The sequence below is a fragment of the Stegodyphus dumicola genome, chromosome 7 (assembly GCF_044657685.1).
Source record: "Stegodyphus dumicola isolate Sdum_Otavi_A_Nest chromosome 7, ASM4465768v1".
NCBI lineage: Eukaryota > Metazoa > Arthropoda > Arachnida > Araneae > Eresidae > Stegodyphus > Stegodyphus dumicola.
Genome location: NC_140774.1, coordinates 86,284,099 through 86,308,889, shown reverse-complemented (window position 1 = coordinate 86,308,889; position 24,791 = coordinate 86,284,099). Strand labels below are relative to the sequence as shown.

At 32.8% G+C, this 24,791-nt stretch overlaps 1 protein-coding gene across 4 annotated transcripts in view; it reads left to right on the top strand.

The window, feature by feature from the left end:
* LOC118198163 (BMP-binding endothelial regulator protein-like) overlaps positions 1–24,791 on the top strand; it is a 256,469-nt gene that overhangs the window by 26,081 nt on the left and 205,597 nt on the right. The gene's annotated exons all lie outside the window — the stretch shown is intronic.

Here is a 24,791-nt window from a genome sequence, read left to right as displayed (position 1 = left end):
CAAGTGCACTTATGCACTCCCTCCATATTTTGTTATATCGTTCTGAAACGTCACGCACATTTAAGAAATTTTACATTATGGAGCTATCAGGCTGTACGTGTAGCTCTTAGTGTATTCGTGAAAAGTTTTATTAAGATCGTTCTAACATTATTCCCTATATTCGATCCACATTCTATATTACAATCTTTCTACATTTCCAGGTTACTCCTCAAACGCGCATTTAGCCTGTTGATACCCGCCCACCAGTGGTCGAGTGGTTACATACTCTGAATGCTGGCCTACGTTCGATCCCAGAGGAACAGGCTTGCTGCTTGGTTGGTTTTTATGGTTTTCCCCAGGGGTAACGCGAATACATTCAGTTTCTCTCAGAAAGTTCTCCACAAAGGTACTCTTCCTCTTATATAGATAGCTCTTGTACCGTTTTGTTGAAATAACCTAACCCAACTTAGCTTATGTCCTTGTTGACGATTAAAAAAACTTTGAGAGAGTGTCAACAACCAAAAGATTGAACTTAGTGCTACTCCTTGAGGTACTTGCGGTCAAGGAATAAGTAGTATTTAGGAAGACTTAAAATATAAATATGGTAATACGAACAAGCTTTTGTTTTTATTTTATATTTGGATAAGATGTTACATTATTGATGATATCCTTCATGTTGATGTGCACTGTGAAGGTATCACTCTGGCACGTGATATTCCCAGTATGACAGTGCACGATTGCATATTGCTGCAGTATTTAAGGAAACCTTATTAGGATCACTCATCATAGTTAGATCAGCAAGTTTATTTGCTTTGTCTCCCATTCAGCAATTTTTGGAATGTAACGGGTAAGGGCTTGAAATTACATATTTCTTAGGCTTGAATCATGCTAGAATTGACCCAAAAAGTCCTGTTGGTATGGAAAGGTGACAATTATATTAATTCTATTTTTAACTAGATGAGAAAATGTGTTAAGGCTAAAGGAAGATCCGCATCTCATTAATTGCTTTTCTTTGCAATTATAAATGGTTTCCCAAGGAATCCGAATAATGAGAATTTAACCTATATTTGTTCATATCTGCCTAAGGAAATCTGATCGCTTCAAATATTAATGTAAATCTCTTCGGTTTGTAAAACGCTTTTGTCCCTTCCCCTTAAAGACTATATTACTATTTTTAAGCTTAGAAGTTTTTTCTTCCCTCTTCAGATATGTAAGGAACTAAATATTTGTAACAAATTCTTAAAAATGTCTCACACTTTGCCGAGTAATTTAATTATCTCTAATTACCACCGAAATAGTTTTCATAATAGTTTTATAAACATAAATTTCAGAGAGTCCATTCCAGTTGAATCTCTTTCGAGTGTCACATTTAAACATTAATATCAAAGAAATACCCAAAAAAACTTTGTTAAATCCATAATTTGAATACGCTTAAAGTTTTCAGAAAGGTAGACAAGAAGATTTTAGAGAAAAGCATCAGTCTATTAGCTTTTCTTCCTTTTTGCCGCGTGCTTTCGTGGTGTAACTGGAAAATGCTTCCGGCTCCTGATCGGAAGGTACGGAGTTCAAATCCGGGCGAGTGCGTTGCACATTTTTCACAATATAAAAACTTAATGTCTCTACAAGGTTGCTTATTATGCTTGCTACTCGGGGGTGGCTTGTTATTTTATTATAGAAGATAGCTATATTATAAGTAAATATTCTTGACAATAATGTCGTAAGTAATCGAAGTAAATCTTAAACGCTTAATTTCCTCGAAAAAATTCCGGAAAGGATTAAGCATGATTTAAATAATAAATGAAGTCGTTTTCTTTGTTGTTGCGAAGCTAAGTTTCTCTAGATTGCCAACAAATCCGCTATCCTGCTGTTTCAAATGTAAACAAGAGCAATGGCCGCCATGAAAAACATTATTAGGCTTAGCGGCACTTAAACAATTTTAAAATTGTTGCTAATTCTAAAACTATTGCATACGGATTTACTAAAGGCATAAAAACCTTAACCGGAATATAAGAACAACATAATTCAATCATTTTTAAAGCAAAAAATGTACAATTTACAAATATATAAGAGTAAAGCAACTGAGATCACTGAGCCGGGTAGCATAGTGAATATATATATAAATATATTTATATACGTTTGGTGCGGCCGATGGCAACCAAAATACGAGGTACACATCTACATGTTATAACAGTCCTATATACAAAATTTCAACGTTCTGAGGCTACTCGTTTTTGAGTTATGAGAGATACGTACGTACGTACATACTTTCGTACAGAGACCACGAAAAATTCTCTTCAGAATTCATTTTAAAGCAGTTTTATAATTTTTTTGGAGGAAAAGAGTGTTTTATTCTGTCTTTACGTACAGATATCACGGAAATACATCGTTAAATTGCATTTGAAAGAGGTCAAAACGGGATATTTTCGTTGAAATATGCTGCCTGAAACTTTTCGCGATTACAATACTTCCTTTTTACTTCGTACAATGAAGTAAAAAAGAAGAAGAACGAAGGAAGTTAGTTCTTTTTATTTTAAAATTAAATAATTCGGTCCGTTATTGTACTGAGGTATCTATCGCACGGAAGCACTTAATCTTACTGAGAGACGAATTTTTGTAGACCCTCATTATGGATTTTTACCACTCCAGCCGATTGAGAAACTCAGTCATTCCTTGCTGGAGGTATGTGATGTCAGTACCTAAAAACCTTTACTAATTTCACGAAAACATAATAAGTGCTGGGGCGCGAGATTCGGTTTTCTCAGTCCTCTTTTCCAAATCCTCATTTAAACAGTTTACAAAGAAGCTTTTACCGAAGCAATTGTTCAGTGGATGGGGCGATACGTGCTTGGGTATTATCTTGCAAACTGATCACGTTTCGTTGGAAAACGCGAGCAACGAAGAGTTCCAGCAAACGATAACTAAATTTCTCAATGGACTTGCCGCAGAAATGTACTACAAGGGTCATGCAAAAACCCATGTTATCTTCTTGAGTAATTCCGTGACTGCCTGTACAAAATAATAATCCTAAGTATGTACCTTCAAAATTAAAAAAAATATTCCGTTTCTTTTTTCATTACCATACCAGTATTACTTTCTGCATGTGTCTGGTATTTCAACCTGGATTTTGTAATTTTAATTGAATACCACCCCTTTTGCAGTGTTATTTAAATTTCTCTTCTAACGGTTGGTCTTTACAAGAAGAATGTACGAACAAAAAGAATGCATCTTCAGCAAAAACACACAATATCCTGAAGAGTGTGGCAGCGGAACAAAAATACTTTGAAAGTCGTTTACTTTCACCTTATTGTTATGCTTCCTCATTTACTCAGAAGCAGAGATAACAGCTGTGCTATGCACAAACACATCTTCCTGTCTTAAGTAGCTTGACGAATTTTCTCTAGAAATCTGCCGTTTATTTTTCAAACTCTTTACGTGACTGTGTCCGCTTTTTTATGACTCAAAGAGATCCGTTAGAGAAAGGGTTTGTTTACGTGTTTCAGGAAGTGCTTCGTTTCTAAGCTTAAGATGAAGAGGAAGTATGCTTCTTCTTTCACTGAAAAATAGGGACTAGACACCCACGACAGGACTTTTTTTAGTTGCTAGTATTTAAAATATTCTTCTGACAAACATTCCGACGTAGAATTTAGGACCATGGTACTGATGGAAGAAGATGCTAGAATTAATAATTTTTTTAAAATATGAAACAAGTAAAAGTCTAATAATGAAAATAAAATCTTTATTAAAGATATTAATGAAGTACCGTTATCCCTCTCTCTCTAAATAATAATAATAATAATAATCTTATTGCATCTTTACATTTTATTTAGAATTTCTTTAATCAGACTTCAATGAAAGATTTAAATGAGTATGTTTCTAATAAGCAAAGTATAAGTAAAAATCTTCTTCCCCGAAGTGAGGATTTGCTAATGAAACCGTATCAATGAAATGCTAATGAAATAAAAGATATTTAAAGAAAATCGTGCTGATGATAAAATATGAGCTTTATTTTCTAAACATTATAGAGTCATAAGGTTTATCAAAACAGAAAACATGATAAATGTGCATTGCCCTTCCCGGAATTCAAACCCGGATGTAACACTAGCCAGCCGGACGCGCTTATAATTACACCACGAAGGCATGCTGTAAAGAGGGAGAAATAAATTGCATTCTGCCCCTCTTAAGGGCAACTGAAGGGAAGGGAATTAAGTTGCCAAGTACCGGCGGTGAGGAATTATTGACCACCCTCTTTTAATTCGGGTGCCAGTTGTAGAGATATTTTATAAAATTATTTTGAAACAGGAGATGTGAAAAATGAGCAATATCCTCGCCGGGATTCGAACTCAGGATCGCCTGATTTTCAGCCTGGCATGCATCCTTACACCAAGAAGGCACATGTTAAGGAGGGAGGGGCTAACCTTACACAGTCACAAATAGATATTTGTTATTACGTTTAATCTGCATCACCTGTCTCACCTGTTATGGTGAGATATATTATGTATGAGATTGTAATGTTCTTTATTCGCTTCATTAATGACTAAGAGATTAAGACAATTCATCCGATCTCTTTCTGTGAGATAATAAAAGGGAAAGATCATGTTTTCTTTCTAGCTGATTACAACAATTCGAATACTGTTTAATTTTTCTGTATACGGAAATCTATTCAATGGAGCAAAGAACGTTACGCCCCCCCATCCGTATTTTTATATGTTTAATAGGGCTTACGAAAGCACGCGGACAGGAGGGAGGAAAAAAAAACAGCTTATAATATGATAGTATTATGTATGCGTATATATATTTTTGCGTACAAATTAAGCTTTAGTATCTTATAAAAACCGAATGACAATATTTCAGACCATAAACATAATTTTTCATTGATACCGGAAAAGACATATATAAAATATTCTGGATACTTTATCAATCTGGCATCCATGGTAATAATATGTTCGAGTCATTTGCTAAATCTTCAGTTTCTTGAACAATATCATTATTAACCTTTCCCTTTTCTTAGACAGTTACCAGAAGTTTGCTTATAAAAGAATTTAGATTGGCAAGAAGAATGGAATGATGGAGATATAAGAAGGGATGTGAATGAGGCGTTAACGCAAGTGCCTGAATCTGATGGTCAGATTTTTATTTGTCTCAGGATATAACAAGATATGAAATTTTTCACAGTGTGTCGATCGTTTTTGTAATGTGAATATACTGTGCAAATGTGGAAAAATAAAGGAAGAGGCAGACATAAATCGTTATATGTCGGCATGTCCATTTATTGTGATAGTAAGAAGAAAAGTCTTCATTCTGGCAAGCAAAGATTAACGGAGCTTATTACTAAAGCATACGATAATACTGTGTACGCGTAATGGTGAGGATATTAAAATTCCTAATCCTTTTTGCTGTTGTAGTACAAACAATGTTTTACAGAATCTTACGAGGTTTTATTTGTTAACGCTATGCATTTTTATGAACGTAAACTTTATTTATTTGGTTTTGCTTGCTGATGCTATGTATTTTTATGTTGGTAAGTTTTACTGTTGAATATCGTTGCATTCTATGTTGCAAAAGTCAGATTTGATATTTTGATGATACCATTGCATTTTTTAAACGAAGGACAAACTCATCATCTGAGTTTTTGGTTTGCTTTTGTGGTTAGGTTAGGTTAGGTTATTTAATTACGGCAAAGCCTCGAGGGCTATCTGCCTAAGAGGGATGCCTTCGTGGAGGACTTTCTAAGAGGAACTGGCTCGTATACACGCTACACATGAGGAAAACCACGAAAACACTCATGCAGCCAGCCCGTTCGCGGGATTCGAACCTCGGACCGAACTACCAGTGTTCAGCGGCTTTACCGCTCGGCCGCTGGTGGGCCTTGCTTTTGTGTCTAATGTATTATGTTTTAAGGGAAGAGGCCTTAATTTTTCTTAGCTCACTTTGGTGAAAACCATTTATTCCTTAATTGCAGTGCTCAAAAATTAATAATTTTACGCATGATAAAATGGTATGTATAAATATTTTCATGATTGCATAATTTTTAAATGTACGCAAAAATAAAATTCATGTTGTTTCTAAATTCCATTTTACTTTCTTCATTTTCTCCCTTTTCTCTATCATAATCAACTGCTGCTTCAAAAGAATTTAAGTAATAATAATAACAATAATAATGAAAATAATCTTCCAAGGTAAACCGCTGTTTCCTGCTAACACGACTTTAGATATAAAATTCTAAACATCATCAACTTACATAAAGACATCCACGTATCTTTTAAAAAATGAGGTATTCCACAAGCCAAGTCAGTTTCTCACACATTCTTCTGCAAAAAACATCATGCAGATTGATAGCAAATGTAATGCATCGAGAAGCATCCCATTAACCAACGCAGATCTTATCAGATGGCAAAAGGGAATGCATAATAATGAGATATAATTAATTCTCCATCTGAAGTTCGCGCTTTTACAGGGATGTCGTAGCAATCGGTAACATGACTTAAAAACGGGGACTATTAAAAACGTTTTGACTTATCAAAAGCCAGTGATTAATGCATAGCAAATGTAAAACTATGGAGTACAATTCATTAACATGGACCTTGAAAAATAATTCTTCAATCTGGTTACTTTTATTTACGTAAAATTCACTGATAAGTATTCTAATCGCGCAGAATTACAACACAATTTTTTAACTGTTCTTTACGTTTCGTTATCTTTCTGCGATGTGATAGATTTCTGCATAGTTATCAATGAGGTTGTTCTGTCAACAGGTTGCCAAATTATGAATTATGTTTTAAAAACCTCGCATTAGGATTACAATTGTTAACTTCAACGAAATAAATTTTGTTAAAAATGAGGACAATTAGGAGAGGAGAAGATAATTGTTTGGGACGAAAGAGAATAGCTTTGTTTTGAAGCTCTAAACCAAGGCTGTCCAACTTATTTGAGTTAATGCCCTGCGGGGCCCAACAAAGAAGTGCCAAAGACAGCGCCCAAAAAAATATGGCAAGGGCCGAATATATATTTATTAACGACCACAGCATAATGCATATTACTGTAGCGTTTTACACAATTACGTTCACTATTTAATACAAAATATATTAATTAGGAAAAGCATTACATTATTATTATACAGCATTTTTAATGTGAACATTAAAACTTGTGTTTGGGGAACCACTCCATTTATATACCTAGTTTGTTAGCGATTATGAAGGATATTTTCAAATGTTCGCTTTAAACTTTTATTCTAATTTTATTTTTTGCGTCCTTCGTATGATAAATATTTACTTTCAATTACACATACTTTTAAGAAAAGAAATCTTGAACATGAGTGTTTGTGAAATAGACAGGTTTCGTTAGGTAAACGCAGTTTATATAAAACTCCACTTTTATAAATTTTCTGAATTGCAGTTCCGCACATATCATCTATTATGTTCTCAGATAAGGCCGCTGTTAATTAAAAAAAGTAGCAATTGCTGTCTAAACCTATAAATCTATTTCAATCAAATTTTTTGATAAAATATAAATCAATACTACATATTTTGGGCTACCTATATGACTTCGTCCAGACAGAGTGTCTGAAGGAACTAAATTTCTACTCTTAATGTAAGAATTGTCATTAATTGTTATAATTTCAGTTTGATTTCGAATCCCCTCATTCTTTGAAACGTCATTTATTAGATAGCTTTGACCTTAAAAAAGCTTATTCAGTTTGTTTAAATAAACTATCAGTATCCTGTTAAAAAAACTATTAAATTAATTCTCCTTTTTAAATTCAACGCTGCATGCTCTCAACCTTTCGTTGTTGCATGCAGGGCTGCATGTTTCGGCTAAATTCTGTAGGCCGCATCAGTGATCTATGAGAGCCACGGGCTGAATATGTTTATTTCAAACAAATTAATGTAATTTTCAGTTGTTTTCTATCACATTCCTGGAGATTAGTTGGAAGTAGGAGCACAGAGCAATAAATATCTTTGAAAACGTTTGCAATAAAATGTCACATAGTATTAAACTGGAGGTTGAGTTGGCCATTAAATTTATGAGTTAATTCCTCGCCTTTTGTGTTCTATCCACTTTGGTGGCGAGTTTAAATTGAAATATTCTCTCAAATGGTCTTTCTTTTTTTAATGGCAAATTTTGAGTGAAATACTTGCATATAGTTTTAGTAATGATTTCGTGGTAAAGAACCGGACATAATCGTGTTGAAAAAAGTAACCATCTGTATTTTTTTTGCAACTGTAGCGTCAGCTAGCTTTTCAGTTTGTCAAGTAAATTCTCCTAGTCGTGCACCACCATTATAGCGTAAGCGAACACACAGAAAGTTTGTCTTCACCATACTTTTAAAGAAAAAAAGTGAAGCTTTACCGAGCATGTTTTTTTATCAGAACGGTAATAAATTTTCAACTGCATCGCGAGAAAACCGACGCTTGAAAGGCTGAGAAAAAGGGCTTATATAGAGGTGGAGATTTACTAAATTTGAAGAGACTGAGGAGTTGTGTGCGCTGCGAAGAAAAGGACGGAAATGGATTTAAAGCGGAAACTGTAAAAGAAACTGCTCTTGCCTTGGTCGAAAAAGCGTCAAGTTCTCAATACTGTTTGACAAGTGTCACTTGATTTGTCTCCCTTGGTCGGCAGTAAGAAAGGTTCTGCAATCCATTGTAATATGGCATCCATACAAGATCTAAGTTTGCTAGCCTCCTTCTTTTGGCCAGAATAGCCGTTGACAATGCATTGCCTTAGAACATTTTGCCACATTATCATTTGCCACACGAGTCACATTTTACATTGGATGGAGCAATTAATACTCAAAACTATTGCATATGGGGTACTGCAAATCCTAATGTTGTGCATGAACAGTCTCTATACCCCGATTACATTACTGTATGGTGTGGATTTACTGTTGATTTCATTTTTAGTCTCATTTTCTTTGCGGACACTCCTCAAGACCCGCAAAAGTGTTTCATCATAGGTGCCCATTATTGAGAACTTCTTCAGCAGCAAGTCATTCCCGCCTTATAAGAACGAGAATGTTTAGAGATTACAGATTACTGTAATCATGCAAGATGATATATGAACTAACATTGCCGGGCCTCAGAAGGCACTGCTTAGTGCCCACTTTGGAGATGTCTGTGTAATTTCAAGAAGTTTTCTGATTTAAAAAAAAAAAAAAAAAAACACTAAAGTTTTTCAATTGTTTGGCCTTTTTGTTCTCCGGACTTGAAGCCCTGTGATTTCTGGCTGGAGGATTCTTGAAAGATCGTGCCCGTGGAAGCACACGGGTTATGCCTGAATTGGAAGCAAGCATAACATGTCATGTTGCTGCGATTGATCGAGAAACCCTTGATTGCTGTTGAAAACGCTTTGGACGTGTGATTGACGCAAATGGAATACACAGTGAACACATTCTGTGATTAAATAGAGTTTTATGTTTCCGATTTATGTTTTTTATTCTCCATGCGACCCCTTGTCATCTAGTGGTCGAAATCTGAACTATTTTTTCTTATCAAATTTTTTTTCCCTCGTGATTCATATACCAAGTTTCAACGAAATCGGTCAACCAGAACGGGCTGTACGTAGGTCTTAACAGAGTAACTTTAATTATAACCATCCGTTTAATTTCCATTTAATTATAACTTTAATTATAATCCATAACGTTTATCTCAGTGTAAAAAATTCAGTATCGGTTGGGTGAATTAATGATTACGAATTTTTAAAATGATTCGCACGCTTATGAATAACCTTTTATAGAAGAAGTACGGCAAATATTATCCTGGCAGTTTATACCTTGAGTATAATTCAGTATATGGTATCAGAATAAATGATGCAAGGGAAAAACATTTTTTTTTTTTTTTTTTTCCTGGTAGCACGGTGCTCTGAGTTTGTGGACTTTGAGCAGAACTGAGTGTTAATGACAATGTCAGTTGTAGTTGCAGATGGGATGTTTTGCTTCACTTGTTGGATTCCATGTATTTCATTGCTATACAAGTTTCACCTCAGCATACTATATTAAAAGAAATCTAGTGAAAAGAGATCTAAAAACTTTAAAATGCTGCAATCTGGGAGACAGCTCGTTGCATCTTTTATGGAGAGCGTTTGGAATAGGAAAAAATTCCATCTCTACATGTAGCTAATCGTCGTCTAATTAATTAAAAATACGTTGATTAATAAATAATTAAAGCACAGGCAATAAATGCATGTGTTCATTGCCATTTAATTAAAGAAAAAAAAAGATGTTATGGATGTGGCTATAATCTAAGGATAGTGTAAGGGCCATCAAGGCCTGCAACTGTTGCTTTTTACGATGTCTAGACCTTAAATTTCGTTCTCCCCCTAATTCATCCGTTTTTTTTAAGCGCCTAGAAAATAGAAAATTCTAGGTTCGGTAAATATAGTAGAACTTTAATAATTCGAAATTTTCGAAAGTCTGGCTGAATGACTGAAAAATAATATTTATTTTTTTAATCGAATTTCTTTAACATGAAATTTTGATAAGTTTAACTTTTATCGAAAGACGTTTATTTATTTTTATATTTTATCTGGATAAGATGACTGTACAAATTATTTCTGTATATAAATATTATTTCCAAAACATGTATGTCATGCTCAAACCTCGTTTCAAATGCGAAGTGATCTGAACAGCTGCGATTTTATAATCATTTAATTCGTCTCACAAGGAAATGTATGCTTACTTTTATAGATATTTAAAAATAAGAAAGTTAAAATTTGTATCGAAAAAAGATTTGTTTTTATTTGAAATAAGATGAAAGTGAGTTGTGTCAAATTTTTCATTTTAAATCTAAATTAGGAAAATTGAGGTATTCTATATTTACTTTTTTATTCTAGCCTTTTAAAAATTTAGCATATTTTACTTGAGAAACCGAAAGTTAACTTCTTTAAAATGCTATTTTTGCTACACTGTTTGTAGAGACATAAGGTAATTTCGAAGCAAGAGATGTAAAAAACTATCATTTTCAATTATCATTTTGAAATAAATACTTGCCATATAATTCAGTATAATATAATTATATACCACTATACGTATTATTTTTCTAAAACACACAATCAAAAATTTTCATTTCTTGATTTTAACTGCAATTCAGCATTTCTTATTAATTGAACTAATTTTTGCAATAATTTGTCTATTAAGTTTATTATGTGCTTTTTTGAAGTAGAATTCTTGGTACATTTTAGTCCAAATGTAAAGGCTTAAAAACTTTCTTGTGTTACCTTCAGTTTCAGCTCAAGGATGTTCAATTACACATTTTATTTTTTCTCTTTCATTGGTTTGGTTTGGTTTATTATGGCAAAGCCCACGAAAGCTATCGAAGAGGATGTCTCTATGAATGTATTTATAACTGTCTAACTATCTTATATCCAAGTTATACATAGGAAAAACCATGAAAACGCCTATATAGCCAGTCTGTTCGCCTGGAATCGAACCCATGTTAAACAACGAATGTTCAGCAACTTTCGCGCTCTGCCGCTAACGGACTTTCTCCTTTTCCAGACTAGTAAAAAACCAGAATATTCTCAAAATGCGCAGAAAAATTTCTTTCGTAGGTAATTTATTTAAATGATGATAAGGAAGAAGAATTTCCGTTTCCTGGCTCCGTGTCTTATTCTATGGAAAGTTAACGTCTTCAGTATTTCTTATATAACATTTAGCATGGCAATAAATAACAGTTAAGAAACTTTTTTGAATTCGTACTATAAGACAAAACGAGATTATAAATTTTAACAGCTTAGCAACAGCGTGAGTGACCTCAAAAGACTGCAGTAAACACCAGATTTGATGCCATTTTCAGTTTGGAATCAAATAATATGACCTATGTCGTACATCGCAAAATCTCTTCAACTTTTCGAAGTCCTTTGTTTAGTGGAGGCAAATTAGAGTTCGGGGGGCGGGTGACACGACTCTTATCTGACATGCATGACGTGGTCGATCAGTTGGCTGAAGTTGATGGCATGGTTTTTAAAGACAATGTGAAAGCAAAATGACGGTTAAAAAATAATTCCGGAGGGCTAACAAAGGTATCCAGAATTAAGATAAGGGAAAACCCTGCATATAAGTAATTACCCAATCCAGCCACTTTTTGAACGTATTCATCTTGTCACCTTTAACTACCCAACTGGCGTTTGCGAAACCATGTGTGACTTAAGATCGACGGAGAATAAATTTTTAAATCATATACGTGACTGAGATTGATAATCGGGACTTACGTGATTTGAATAATTTAAGAGCGACTTGGATCAGAAAGTAATAAATTTTTAGAAAACATGTGACTTAGATAAAAAAACCGTTATGTTTTTTAAATGGAAAAACATTGAATTATTATTCAAACAGATAATTTCTGTGAAGTATACATTGAAGATTTTAAGCAGGACATACTTAATTCTGCATTAATATCGAATTACAGAGGTATAATCTTAGTTTTGATATTTTATCAGTTATCATATCTATAATTAAATTACATTAAAATTAGGTGATGAGAATAATTTAAATTAATTATTCATCCCAGTTATCTTTTCTGTGTGCTTTGCCGTATTTTATTGAACAAACAAATAATTGCCGGACAGGCCAGAAATTGTTATATCTCAAACATGGTGTTTTTATGCATAAATAGTACCCCTATTATTTTGTCTATTGCAACTTATCTGCGTAAGCATTTCGTAATGCGAAAAGGTAAAATTATCACATAATATCTCTATGAAGGAAATTTCAGAAGAAAAATAATTCCTTTCTTCAGTGTTATTGTTTACTACCGAAGTTTTTCTGGAGCGTCAATCTTATTCTAGCAATTGTTCAATTCAATTAATTTTCCTTTAAGCATTACATTTTTTTTCCATATCATTGTTGTTCTTATTTATCCTTAATCCTTAATTTCTTTGAATATTTCACTATCCTAAGGATTATAGTTTTTTTTTCAAGTGCGTATAAATTTTGATTTTAAAAAACAAAGAAAAACAAAAAAAGAAATCTAAGATTTAATCCTTTTCATTTCCAATCATCTTGGCATGATGATTTTCGCACCGAAGCATTTTATATACTTTTCTTGCATATACAGACTGCAGTTACAAATGCCTAGGCAGCCTGCGTCCTTCGATTTAAAAGGAACGTCCACTCCCCATTAAAATGAATTGGCGGCATTCTTTACGAAAGGTTTCGTGAATATGACAATAAATGAATTGTTGTATTATAAATACTGGAGTTTTGGGAGTACAGCGGATGATAGTGAAATATTACGAGTACGAAGAGAATAGCGTTATTACGTTAACCTTTTCCCCCGTTTCACTTTCTAAGCATCACAGTTTTTTCATATCCAGTCGTGAAGCTTTGTGTTTGTTTAACATCTGTTAGTTTGGTTTATGCAATAATTAATTTATCTGCTATTTATTTTCATAATGCTGAGGTCAATAGGAGGATTTTTTAATCATTTAAAGAAATAAAAGGGAATGAATTATTTATTGACAATATATATATATATATAAATTGTAGTAAGCTCGCCTAAAAGTTACCAAGAGCTGCTGCTCCAAAAGGTTTAACACGTTTTCAAAAAATTAATACACATGAAAATCAAATCATTAGACATGTAAAACATTAAAAAAATTAAAAAACAGAAAAAGTTAAAAAGTAAGCGGAAAATGGTAAATTAGCCCAATTCGACTTCCAAACAGGCTTTTCAAGGGAAATTTCATTTATTTGAACGTCGAATCAAGCTAACCCCATTACGCGTTTCGCCGAAACAGACAATTGAAACTTTTTCGCTAAAATTTTTTTTAAAATTTAGACAAAGTGTCTTGGAAATTTTAATAGTCTCAATTTTCTGTACATATAATACGAAAGCAGCTTTGATAGATTTATGTAGACAGTCAAGCCACTTGCTTTTTCATAAACTTCCAAAAGTTCTGGTCGTAAAAATTTGTACTTCCTGTGATTTTATTTTTAGATGCATATTTATTTCAATTATTGTTCTTCAAGGAAATCTCCCTTAATACCATTAAATGATGCTTCAGTATGCGGCTAACTTTAGTCTCAGAGTAATCTCTATTATTAAATAATGAAGGATATATATACACGCATTTACGAACGTATCTCACTCTCTCTCTCTATATATAATTATAATTAAAGGGGAGTACTTTTAAAATTATTATGTTTCAAATTAAAATTAAGAAAGCCTATAAAGTAAAAGAATTGCAATGTGAATTCTAAATAAATTCCAATTTACAAATTCATAATTAACTAATATTTAAAACATTTTTAAAAATTTTAAATTTTGAAATGTTTATTTTTTTAAAATTAAAAAAAAATTTTTAATTTATTTATTTTTTAAAAAATAAATATTATCTAATTTATTTTTTTAAAATATTTTAAAATTTTTTATAAAAGAATTAAAAAAATAGTAAAAATTGCTTTGCAGGCAATGGCTAATAGTGCTGGATATTATCCACTGCTATTAGCCACACCCACGATGAGAACTAATATGGTTTACTCTGCAGTTACAGCTGTAAAGTTTATATACTGTATATGTTTCAATTCACATTTATTCGAAAGATGCGGTTGTTCGCACTTGATACAACGAGGTTGGAGCCTGCAATTGTTTTAGGAATGGCCATATTTTGGCAGTTATTGCACTGCGGTATAAAGATTTTAGTTTTGAACAATTTCGACAACCAAATGTAGCATACTGTCAATTTTGTAGATTTCTTTAACATTCTCGTGATTTCCAACTGAGCTTGGAAGATGGAGAGGGAAGACTAAAATTTCGTTATCGTACAACTTTAATTTAGTGAAGAGAGTTCAGGAGCAATTTTGTCGACAAAACAGTTTATTGGTAATCCTTTGATTACTATTTTCTTAGGCCTATCATATTTGTGCTCAACAATGTAGTGTTCAAATGAAATGTAATTTAGGTAGCTAGTGATTCCATTTATTGTTTCAGGAATAATTTTTAGAGCATCTCAGTTGAATTTACCAATAAATTTAGCTTAATATTATTTCCATTTTTGTAAAGAATATTACGATGATCTACTGAGTTTGGATGAGAATATGTGAGATAGTATTCTTTTAGCGGGAAGGATATTACATTTTCTGTTTTCCGCATATTTAGTAGCAATAACCAAGGTTTCTACATTGCCTAACTTAAATAAGTTTATTACTGGTAGGTATTTCGAGAGGAGAAGCAGTCTTAGGCATGTTAGCAACCTTTCGCGGATATATGATTTCGTCTAAAGTAGGTCCTATTTTTATACGTGTTTTACATTAAATTCTGCATAAGGATCCTGAGTATCCGTATTACTAATTTCTTCTTTTGTAAACAACCAATCATTTTGGATGAGTAAACAAGGAAAATATTTAGTACGATTGTGTAATGAACATGCTTTAGGGTGGTTAATCCCAGACAAAAATGTTTCACACCTACCTCTTAATGTGTTGACATTAGTCTTGAACTTGGTCTTGTTGTATCACCTGATCTATAAAATATTTAATTATGTAAGAGGGAAGTCCACTAATGTGTTTCAGTGTATTTTCAAAGTAGTCAAAGGCCTCCTGTATGAGAGACCGAGCTTCAGTTGCAGCATCATAGTCACATACATTACTTAACTTCAATGCACGATCAAAAAATAATATTTTGCAGGTAAAGCGAAGTCGATTAGATAATGTAATTTTCTCCCGAAATATCACATCTACAGTATATGAGATACGTAGCAGAGCCTCTGGTTTTAGATTTTTACGAATAAGTCCATTAACGAGCTCCTACATCCAGGAACCCGGAGTTATAGCCATTTTCGCTCGGGAGCAGTACAACTATGAACCTTCATTCGCAATGGCGAGGACCAAATGAATATTTTTCAATTATAATCAACAAAATGAGTATTTAAAAGCAATGTCTTGCCACTGTCTGAAATAAAATACGACCTTTCTCTTCCACACGCCAGCCTATTGTCGTTCAATAAAATGTAAGCTATTTAATTTTCAAATTTAATCTGTCTGCTGTAGAATAACAAACTAAGAAGTAAATGAAGTTCTTAAGAATATTTTTTTCTACTTTTTTATTTGATTGCTTGAAATAAAATGCATTTAAATCATGAGATTTTTAATTAGAAATATGAAGTATTTTTCGTGAAATTACGCTAGTTGCACTCATTGAAATCATTTTTTTTCGTAATAACTGTTCTAGGTGGCCGCAGAAGCGACCAGTACAATAAACAACAGGAATATTAATAATTCATTTATAAGTTTGCGTAAATTTGAAAACAAAATAAGACATTATATTAGAAGAAGTATGAAAATTATAAAAAAATGAGTAGCTTAAACTTTCATGTAGGATCTGAAAATTTTACTTATTTGTTTACAGTTTTACAAAGAAATTATACAAAAATATTTGAATAATGCTTTTTTTTATCATTTTACCACAAAAAATTAAGCCCTTTCAGAAATAACCAACACTCCTTATTTTTTGAAATCAGAAATAGCATATTACACGCGGATTCAGTTGTTGTGTGTGTGTGTGCGTGTGTGTGTGGGATTATGGCAAAGCCTCGAGGGCTATCTGCCTAAGGGGAGGGATGCCTTCGTGGAGGACTTTCTAAGGGAAACTGGCTCGTATACACGTTACACATGGGGAAAACCACGAAAACGCCCATGCAGCCAGCCCGTTCGCGGGATTCGAACCTCGGACCGAACTACCAGTGTTCAGCGACTTTACCGCTCGGCCGCTGGTGGGCGATTCAATTTTTGAAAGCATCAGGAAGGATATTTTCAAAACCATTACATTATAATTCCAATACAGAATTATGAACCGTGATCCTCCCCCCTCCCAACAATAAAAAGTACGCATACATAGTGAATATTCTTCTTTGTAATAATGAGTACATTCTTAAGGCGGTATCTTGCCATCTTTCACACACAGAAAAACGAAACGCTTTACACAGGAATCACTCTGCTAATAATTACACCTGACCCTCGCTACCTGCAACGGATTAGAGGGAATTCAAAATACCATATGCATATAAATTTATATACAAATACCACACATGAATCATCTATGCTACTTACCAGTGTGAAACATAAGGCCTTTAATGTAACTTCCATCTAGCTCAGCGGAAAGCCATTCGCATTAGAGGACTTCTCTTCTGTAAAACATTAAAATAATTTATTAATCTTTCGTATTTAATCATTTCATAATTATCACATTATACTAACATATGGCATTATCTGTATCAGTTTATCGGTGGTAATTACCTAACAAGCTGAATATTTTAAAGCAACGATGAATGCATTTTTTGACAATATAAATCTTAATTTCTATATTTAATGCATTTAACTGATATAATTTAAAATGCATTAAATTTATTATTTATTCGACTAATACTTTTTTTAACATTTGCAGCACTTGTATAATAAATATAACATGTCTCCAGAGCCACTTATTATTTTTGCCGGAATAAAATCTTTCTTTAAACACTTCCCGCACGCATGCCGTGAGACATGTGTAAAAAGAATTATTAGACATGTGTACCCCTTTTTACGTGTGTAAAAAGAATTATTATTTTTAAACTCATTCCCATAGTAAACTCCTTATTAATTACTTTAAATGTTTTGCATTGCGTCATTGATCTTATTTAAAATTAGAAATTCGAAACACAACGAGTTGCGCGTTGTTGTGTCTTCTCTCATTCTGCCTCTGCATGTCATCTGTATGCCAGTATCGTTAAATGATATAATGCTATTCGTGAGGGCAAAGGGAAAATTTTATCCCTCTTTTTCTTCTGCAGCGTGAGGTAGTTCATCAGTTTTTCCCCAATTTCATGCCGTCTCAGCCCAGCATTCATGTAGAAAGTAGTTATTTCTTCAGCACTGAATTTAGCCCGTTTTTGTATTACGTTTAAAAGGATAGTATAACGCAAAGCTAAGTTTTCTTGCTTGGAAATTTACACTTAAGTTGTTTAATTAAAGTTGGCTTATTTTATAGATTATTCTTATTTCCTGGCTTCGTTCAAAATTTCACATAATGCGTCAAACCTGTAATATTATAAGTAAATCATCGTTTTATAGAAATTTGAAGCCTAGCTGAAAATGAAACGGAGGGGCTTTTAAAGGGCTTAATTCAATCGATCTTTCAATTTTGATCATGCTCTGAAAAATAAAAGTTATTTTAAAGGGATAAAACTTAACGGGCATGTGCGGTAAATATAAAGGTGAAAATACGAGATATACTTCATAATGCAAGAAGACTAGTTAAGTAATTAATGGTTTATGATGCTAAAGAATGGTTTTCTTTTGCCATGATCATTTGTAGTTATGATATTAACGAGTGCAGTGTGATATGAGTGCCTATTTTAAGAAATGAAAAATTTCGCTCAAATCAAGATTTGAATTCAGCCTATGTTCAGATCCGTGCTTCTAAATTGAGTAAAATCAGAATTCTAGCCACAGCGCACTGGAGCTTCAAATCAGATCTCCTTTGTACACATGAATTATAATAATCACGGAGAATACTGTTAACGGAAAATATTAATGCCATATTTTATTTAGCAGTTTGTAAAACTGTTATTGGTATTATAAACAGAAAAAGCGACTGAGTTTCCAATGGGAAGACCAAAATGCGTGGGAAAACTTCATCAGTTGAGGAATACGAATTCGAAAATAAATTTTTATGCGCTATATTCATTTGGTCAAAATGTGTTGATATGGATTAGAAGCCAAAATAAAAGTACGAAGAAAACTGTTTTTCTTTCCACTGATGCATTTTTGTTTTCCCTCTGAAAATATTTCTATTTATTTTATCGTCAGCCTAGACTGCAAAGTGGCTAGAGGAGGCTGCCTGCTAGCCTGAATGATAAGGTAAGGGTTTGAATCCTATTGTAAGGATTAGTTATTTATGCGCTTTCACGCCTTCTCGCGAGCGTAATATTAGACCATTCCTAGTGACGTACTCTGTGTAACGTTGTCGGAGATGAGACAACTATACAACTGATTGGTTAGGCTTTTCTCAATAAATGCATGAAAAGTATGTTTCCGGCCATTTGGGGGGGGGGAGAAAGAAAGAAAAAGAAAAACCTATCTTTCATTCTCTGTATCATGTCTTATTATTATGAACTTACCTTTCATTTTCTTAATTATTTGACTTAATATTTTTGAATTTATGTTAATTTATTATTAATCGATTCCTTTTCATTTAATTTTTGGAATATTTTAATCCATTATTTACTTAAATTTTATTAACTTAATTTATTAATATTTTCATCTATTTATATTTTATTTAATTTTTCATTATTTATTACTTTACCTATTATTTTATTTACTTATTTTTCGTTCCCGTGATTGCCAGCATTGTATAGAATCCCAGCACTTCTAAGTTTAGAAATTAAGTCCTGGATGTAGTATTAGAACACGTTTAGAGCTTTTCATATACAAGCGAAAAAGACTAGATCTTTAGTAAATTAAACAAATGAAAATATCTGTAAAGATACGATAATAAAAGCGAAAACAATATTCCATCGATTGATAAATTACACATATGACTTCGTAAAACAAGAGCTACCTTAATCAGTCTGCTGATTACGCTGATAAAAATTACGTACAACTGATAAATAAAAGTGAAAAATGTAAGCACGCGTTAGAATGAATATGTCATATTGCTTGAAATGATTGATGTTATAAATAGCAATTAAAAATTTATCGGATACCATATAAAGGAAATAGTGATTTCTTAGCTTATTTTAATCAAATGTGTGTGTGTGTGTGTGTGTATTATGGCAAAGCCTCGAGGGCTATCTGCCTAAGAAGAGGGATGCCTTTGTGGAGGACTTTCTAAGGGAAACTGGCTCGTATACACGTTACACATGGGGAAAACCACGAAAACACCCATGCAGCCAGCCCGTTCGCGGGATTCGAACCTCGGACCGAACTACCAGTGTTCAGCGACTTTACCGCTCGGCCGCTGGTGGGCTATTTTAATCAAAAGCGCAGTCACAGGTCACAAAAAAGCAATACGCAAAAGAACAACTTTTCCCCCTTTCCAAAACAGAATGTGTATCGAAAAATGTGAAATCCATTACCTGCATTATGAAACTGTAATTATGTGCATGAAAATAGGCGAAACGGTTCTTGATTCTAATAATAAGCGAATCTGCGAACTTTCTTGAAGGCAGAGAAATGTCTTTCTTCTAGTTCCAATTTTTCCGAAATTTTACTAAGTATATCAACTCTACTCTTACGAAATTATTTAAATTGAATGCTCTTTGGTTTTCGTTTGAATCTGAAAATAAACTTTCACGTAAATTTATAACGTGTGAACACCATCAGCATTCGTAACATGATAAGTGAAATTTAAAAGACTAAATCATTGATTTTTCTGCTATTAACGTTAATTGTATTAGTGTTCAACTTTTATCTGACCCTGGTCTGAATTACTAATTAATTAACATAATTTATTTACTGATTACACTTGGAAATAAATTACTTATTACTTTACTTGATTGATGCGATGGGCATCAATCAAACAAAATTAAATTATGTTCGCAAACTTTATCTGAAAAAAATTGCAAATCAGCATTTCAGACCTTAAAATCTGATTAATTTTTAATTTTTATTGTGGGAATTTCATTATTTTACATGCTCTGGAGTATTTAAGTATATATTAATACGTAAATATGATAGCCAGTTTTCAAATACACGTAATTCTAAACTACATTCATAAGTCCCAATTTTTATAATTTGGTATTCAGCAGCATACCCTTTAGGAAACTCAGGATATGCCCCTGATTGAAAACCTCGGGCACAGACGCAAAGGTGCAAGTGATCAACAATATAGGTACACCTTGAATAATTAGTCGTTTCTTAATTATTTAACACAACGCTTTTAAGTGACTTTTATTTACGATGAAATGCATTGCTGTTTTTAGCAGCTCGTTTTGAACAGCCAGTCGTGACTGTTTAGATTAAATTAGTTTTAACTTAAAACGGAAAAAAAAAAAAAAAAAAAAAAAAAAAAATTAAACATAAAAAGTAAGATTTAAAAAACGATTTCAGATCTGTTCTTGGAATGCAGGTTCCCGTTTAACAACTTAAATAATTATAAAATAAGCAATAACGAGTGCACTATTAGTTTAGGAACATTTTTAACTTGACATTTTCGAAATCCATGAACTGAAAGCAATAAACACTTCAAAGAGGATTTCTTCGAGACGTTTAAAAATATAAAAAGCATAAATTAAAAAAAGTGTAATTTAAAAGTGCGATTTAAGAAAGTTTAATTGTCATAATATTTAACATTTTAAAATATTTGTCATCTTTTAACATTTTGAAATTTTGATGGTAAATTATTTGAGGTATTTCATTGTAACTGGAAATCTTCTGATCGTAATTTGAAAGTTTCTGATATTCTGATTGTATTAATTGAAACCATTTCAGTAATACTGAAGGATCTAAAAAAATTATAGTAGGGAAAAAATTCGGGATATGTGAAAAAATTCTGATAATCACTTATAATAGTTGGAATATAACACCATTTCCCTCAATTTTGCTGATCAGAGCGCATATCACAATTACGTTTGTAAGACTTTCACTGTGTAAATTTCAGTTACTGTAGAAAGTGACGAATCTTAAGAACTAGATAGCGAATAATCGCTTAAGTTCGTGTCACAAGAAACAACAAGATAGAAGGGTAACTAACCCTTTATTATTCCAATAAGATTTAACAAAACTCCGCCTGGGAGTGTACAGTCAAAGCCGACGTTTGGGCTTGAACTTAAGAGACTAAGTATTAAACTAAAACTAAGATTAACTAAAGAAATATAGCCGAAGTTATCAAGTTTCTAATGCCTTAAACACCAGATGACTGCGAAGCTATCAAGGGCCGAGCGTAATAACAGCTTTCAGAGGGAGAGTGGCCAAAAGCAGACGCGCTTAAATCAGAAACTCTGATTCTCTCTCACTAAGACCAAAGAACTTCGCGGTTAAATACCGCTCTTCCTCATTATGTATTCAGACGTGATTCTAAACCTACGTTCTAGCCGCAAGTAGTAAGTTGAAGTTAAGAATTGGACAGGAAAGGAACTTAAAATTTAACTGTTAATAAAATTAACATAATCCTTACACGTTTAGTGAAGATTTCTTGTATTTGAGCAGACAGACGATGAAACCCATTTCAAAATAACCAACAACGGTTCCAGAGGATTTTGTCCTTTTGATCCTCTTACAAAAGCCATTGGCAAACTATTGCCAATGGAGCGTTTAGATTTACCCTTTTCAAGTCTTCTGGAAATTCTTAAAGAAAAGTATTAGAATAGAAGTGCAGTTATCGATTTATTAATAGTACTACTTCAGTAAAGTTGCGGGTTAATTACAGAGGCAAATAAAATAGAAAAAGCTACTTTAAGTTTTTGGAAATATTATTAATAAATGTTATTTTAACTTATCAAAACTGATCTTATATGCGAAGCAAAAGCATTACAAAACCTTCCATTGCAAATTTTGTTTTGAGTAATTTCTAAAACACTCGCTGCTAATTAAAGCATTCCTCTAGTGAAGGATGTCGACTTCCATTGCAAACAAACTGCCAGCAACTTCTTCAGTAATTTCTAAGCGTTTTATCAAGTTAAATGCTTTTTTTTTTTTTTTTTTTTTTTTGTTTTTCAGACATTTTAGTTAAAGCCCACCAGCGGCCGAGCGGTAACGTCGCTGAACACTGGTAGTTCGGTCCGAGGATCGAATCCCGCGAACGGGCTGGCTGCATGGGCGTTTTCGAGGTTTTCCCCATGTGTAACGAGTATACGAGCCAGTTTTCCTTAAAAAGTCCTCCACGAAGGCATCCCTCCCTTTAGGCAGATAGCCCTCGATTGCTTTGCCGTAATCTAATAAAACCAAACCAAACCAAAACCATTTTAGTTAAAACCATTTAGTTAAAATGTACGAAATTTAAAATATAAAAAACCCAATTTTGATGCATTGAACTGTCAACTTAAATAACTAATTGCAATCGCGTTAAAAAGTAGAAATGAATTGATTAGGCGCCACATGAACATTGATTTGTTGTATGGTACTAGATGTGGAAACAAGAAGTGAAGATGTTAGTACAAATAGTCTAGCAGTTTGATGAATCATATGAACAGAGTTGTTTCATAATCCAAATCAAGATAATATGATAAATGACACCACTTTGAATTAATAATTCATAGCTGTTTACCATAAATATAGTTTTGTTGTTATAGAAAGAACAGGAAATGTAACTATTTGCTGCACAAAATTTTTCAATCTCATAGTAAAATTAGATGTTTTTGCCATAGCCTATATGCATGTTTGATATAGTGCATCAATTAAGAAATGATCTTCTTAGAAACTATTATTAAAATTATTAATAGCAATTAATATAAAATATTGTCAGAAACACTGGTCATTTTCAGAGGTTGTTGTCTGTGCGAAGTAGTCGCAGGTTCATTGTATTTTGCGAATAAGGTGAAGAGGTAGTTAGGAATGAATTTCTATGTGTAATAAATGCATACGTTATTTGCTTAAAATACTTTTCTTTTGCCTTTTAAAATGGGCAGAGAGTCAGATCTTGTATCTCTGAAAGCTCATGATCTTTAGCTTGTACGGTTGAGGTTGCGTCACAGTGAAAATTGTGTCACAGCTAGTGGAGCAAACTTTTTCATTTCTTTTTTCTTTTTTTTTTCATGCGTTATTATTTGTTCTTGTTTTTCTCTTCTCTTTTTTTTTTTTTAACCATGGAAAGATCTTAGCAATAATAAGTGGGTCAGATGTAATTTCTGTGGCTTGGAAAAATCAGGGGAAAGGAAATAAAAAATGCTGGACGAATATCTTCATTTTGTTGGCCACGAGGAAAGTGAAACGACAATGAATTGAATAGGTTTATTTTGTTTCGGTTCTTGAGCCTCTAATAACAACATTTGTTGTAAATAACTGATAGAACATGTGCATCGTAAACGTCAAGATTATTGTTTTCTTCTGATTTTGATTTATGGTTACTAAATACCCTTTCCAGCTAAAAATGTCAAAATCCTACCTCCCAAAGAATCAAGTTATGCAGTTTATCTTATTATTACGGAAGAAGAAGTTTGAAATTTAATCAAAAAAAAAAAAAAAAAAAAAAAAAAAAAAAAGGAGTTTTTCGTTGAGTGTACTTTGTAAGTTTTTGTTTGATATCTGAATTTTTGTCTGAATTTGATACCTAAAATTATCATATAACAACTTACAGTAGTTTTATATTTGAAAAAAAATCGATGTTTGATAAATTGTACTCATATATTTTTCCATATCATGCAGTATTTGATTGGAAAAATAGAACCGTTTTAGGAGTGGAGCACGTTGGAAACTAAGGCAGCAGTTTTGAAAATTATCAGAAGAGCATAGAAATGCAAGATTTCGAATGTTGAAATTGTTTTTTTCAGCCCAGAAGTTATATTAGTCTCGAAACAGGATTTTACTTCTTCCGCTATAAAAGGCTGTATTATTTTTCAAATTGTTGCCGCCAAACATCTCCCTACATTATTTTTAAAAGATTTAAATAATGAAAAATCTGCATGTATGTATGTATCTTCCTTGCACTGTGAAAAAACGATAGTATCTATTGCCATAAAATAATGACACAGTTCTCCACCAGAACACTTGCATTTGGAAGCCCAAATTTTGAATTTAATATTTTAAAACTTTACTGAATCTTTTATTAACAATCTCAACTATTTGAAAGCTAGCAGTGACAACACTGCACGGAATAAAACATTTTTATCTCCAGCGCACTAGATTGTATGTCGAAAATTCTGAATATATGCTGCTTTTATGGGATTTTGCTGTTGAACTGAATTTTATG